Below are 3813 nucleotides of genomic sequence, written 5' to 3' on the forward strand. Positions count from 1 at the left end.
AAAGGCTCTGCCAAAAAACTCCAGGAGGAGTATACCGTGTTTGCAGATTGCCTTTAGTTGATCCTTAAATGCTGGCTGTAAATGCCTTGCAAAGGTTTTTTAGAAATTTATGTAACTTCTCACCCCTCCCAGCAGCCAGAGTAGATATAAAAGTAACACCTGCTCAGTCCATTTTTCATCCTCTTGTGAATAGCGAAGAAAAAATTCTCATTCCAAAAACTGCTCTGGGTGTCGTAGAGTGGTGTGTCTGTCAAGTAACAACTATTTAATCAGAAGCAGTGAAAGGCTAAGTGTAAATTTGTCAGATTTTACTGTCCCTTGAAAGATGGCACGTGTGTCTTACTGGAGCCGATAACATTAATGGGAGCCTTGAAGTTCAAACCCACCTATTTATCTGAGGAGACACTGAGGTTCCCAATAAATGTGTCACCCAACATAGATTGACTTGAGTTCTCCAGGTCATCGACTTTTTAGATTCATAAAGAAAAAGAATCTCCTCAAGTCCCTCTCCTAATTGGCCCCTAACTTCATCTGTCATTAACATGTACTTTTACAACCGTAACTCCATGCCTCATTTTGATTGTTTATTTTTAAACTGTTTATTTAATATTATTTTGCAGATACAGAGCCTGGTAATTTAGATACTAGCTGGAGAGTAAGTTAACCGTGTAGCTTAGAAGTGGAGGAAGAAAAGCGAGAAGCAACAGCATCGCAGTTCAATGAATTTAGTGAGGGCTTATTAGGCAAGGGAAGTCTAAGCTGGTGTCTTAGTCTGCTCAGGCTGCTATAACAAAATACTGGAGGCTGGATGGTTTAAACAATAGAAGTTTATTTACCACAGTTCTGGAGGCTGGGAAGTCCAAGATCAAGGTCCAGTTGATTCAGTGTTTGGTGAAGAGTCCACTTCCTAGTTTGTAGGCATCATATTGCTGTTGCCCACATGATTTCTTCTTTGGGGGTGTGGGAGAGAGAGGGGGCTATGGTCTCTTCTTATAAGGGCACTAATCCCATGAAGGCTCCACCTTCATGACTTCATTTAGACTTAATTACCTCCCAAAGGCCCCACCTCCTAATACCATCACATTAGGGGTTAGGATTTCAACATATGAATCTGGAGGGACACAAACATTCATAATGGCTGGTTTATGATGAACGAACAGGAGTTAGCTATGAGGTTTTAGCTATGATTATGAGGTGTCATAAGGATGTGACATAAACAGGGAAAAAGAACCACCTTTCAAAGGAGCTGGCACTTCAGATTCCTCTCTCAATCCTTACTGAAAAGCCAAAACCTTCTTCTAAAGCTAAAGAGATATACAAGAGGGAGCCAAACTAAGCATTCATCTGCCAGCATTGCCATTTTTCAGAGAAGTCTTATGAGAAACTCAGCAAGCAGGGATGCCAATCTATAAAGAATTTGAAGACAACTGCTTGCACTGAAGAGAAGGTCTTTGCAAGCTGTTTTCTAAAGTGTTAAATCTTTGAAGGATTCTGTTCTTAGTCCTAGCAGAATATAGAGATTTCAAAGTCATAAAACAGATGCAATAATAATGACCTGTACTTGGGGGACAATCCTGTTTTAGGGGACCACATATTGAAATAATATCTTGACAAAAATGCTTACTTATGAAAAAGCAAGTTTTAGGGGACTTGTCAAAGAAAATGTCAGACAATTTCCGCTATGAAAGTAAAAGTATAGAAAACTAACATGAATGTCACTCAAATTATTTGTCACACCACGAAGTATCAATACATAATGAAATTTGGAATATGTACTTCTTTAGATAAAAATATGGATCAAACCTGAAACTAACATAATATTGTACTCAACTATATTTCAATTTAAAAATAAGGATGAAAAATAGAGTACTGCCCTAATGTAACCTTTATTATGTAATCTTGTCAATTAAATCACAGATTAGTCTACTGATGGAATTCACTTAGGAGTGGTTATTACACAACTGACCGGAGGAAGGATGAAAAATTTAGTAACTTGAGCCTAAGCTAAGAGGTCATCATAAGGCCCCAAAATGTATATTAGCTGCAATTTAAATACAGTTATATTGATTAGATAGGAAAATTGGGGCTCATCCTTCTGACTCAAAGTGTGGAAAAAGAAATCTGATTCTAATTCTCTTTATATTAAGTATGGGCGTGCTGTTCTTTTTTTTTTTTTTTCCTGCAGAGGTGGCTCGTTGGTCTAGGGGTATGATTCTCGCTTCGGGTGCGAGAGGTCCCGGGTTCAAATCCCGGACGAGCCCACCTCCTTTTCGACCAATTGGAATAAGGAATCAGAAAAAGTATTTTCTCTAATACTATTGCCAAAAAGATGGGCTTTCATTACATTGACAGCAGGATTGCCTTCGGAGAAGCTGGGTGCTTAATTCCAGATCTCCTTGACTGGGAGGTATCATGAGTGTTGATGCGAGTTTGCTGGCGCCGGCCCAGTTCCAGTTCTCCAGTGGGTCCCTTCCCGAAAGTCAAGAAGGAAGGCCTTGGGCATCTAGTCTGTGCGTACGTGTGTACGTGCATACGTACGTGAGTGTGCGTACTTGACTGAGTAGGGCGGGGAAGCGTGAATTATGGTCAACCTGTACCTTCTTTCGTCTCGTAGAGACGTGGATATTCATTTCCACTGCTACGTCCAACTTGAGTGATCATTTTCGGAATCGCAGCATTTACTGCTACCGCACTAACTAAAGTAAGTCACCCTAGCTGCTGCTGCCGCGGCTCCCACTGTAATCGACCGTTTACATTTAATCCCACTGTAATCTACCTCTTTCTTTTCCTGCGTTGCGCCACGGACCTGCATTCCCTGGTCAAAGTTCATTCACTTTTTCACTCAACGAATGATATTCAGTGAATACTGCATGTCAGCCTCTGCTGGATGCGAGGAATGCGATGGAGGACCAGAAATTAAAAATTATAATAAAAGATTTTGTCTCAATGGAATTTAATATCACAAGTAACTAAATGTTTACAGTTATCATGCGTCCTATGAAGAAGTGTAGAGGCACATAGCACCAGAGCCTACCTGTAGATTCCGGGGAATATTGCCGGCCAGAGTTTTTCCCCCCCGGAGAGAAAAACCACGAGGAGCAATCGCTAATACTGGAAATTCAAGGTCTTCCCCACCCCAAACGTGGAAACTTACCAGTAGCCTTATCCTTGGCCCCAGGAAAAGCTCTCACTTTGGAATTGTTGAAAACGCTCAGGTGAACTGATTAGTATGGAAATTTGGAAGATGAAAAATAGATGGAGAGGAAGGTATTAATCCAGTTACTTTGCTCATGCTAGCTAAATTATTTCCTCAGAATAACCGTGTGGTTATGTGGCCCAAACTGAAAGTGGACACACACACATACACACACGCACACACACACCACCTCAGTTTCTTCCTTGCTTTATGACACCACAGAGGCTCACCTGGCCCTGCTCATCTTGGTGTTCTGAAATAGTATGGATCTTTTTACCCTTCCTTGTTCTGTTTTATCTTTCCTTGATCAGCTTTGGGAACCCATTAAGTATGAAGACACAGGTCCTTATTCAGAAGTGGTGTGTAATATATTGTCTCTTTGTATATACAAATATAAATTTATAATTTATTTGTAATTTAACTTTATAATTTGGAGTAGATGGTGTCATTCATTAAGCTTGAGATTCAAAAAGAATTTCCTCCAACTCCTGTCCTTTAAGAATTTTCTCAGAATTCAAGTGAAGTCAGTTTTATGCCATCTAAGCAGATTGAATGAGTGATCCTTCTTCAAGGGATTTTACTATCCCAAGAAGGATGAGTTAAACATATTGTCTGAT

At 40.1% G+C, this 3813-nt stretch overlaps 1 non-coding gene across 1 annotated transcript; it reads left to right on the plus strand.

The window, feature by feature from the left end:
- The first annotated feature begins 2189 nt into the window (after positions 1-2189).
- TRNAP-CGG (transfer RNA proline (anticodon CGG)) lies at positions 2190-2261 on the plus strand. The gene has a single exon. It is a non-coding gene; the product is annotated as a tRNA-Pro (tRNA).
- The last annotated feature ends 1552 nt before the right edge of the window (positions 2262-3813 follow it).

This window comes from Lipotes vexillifer, unplaced genomic scaffold, assembly GCF_000442215.2.
Source record: "Lipotes vexillifer unplaced genomic scaffold, Lipotes_vexillifer_v1.1 scaffold56, whole genome shotgun sequence".
Taxonomy (NCBI): domain Eukaryota; kingdom Metazoa; phylum Chordata; class Mammalia; order Artiodactyla; family Lipotidae; genus Lipotes; species Lipotes vexillifer.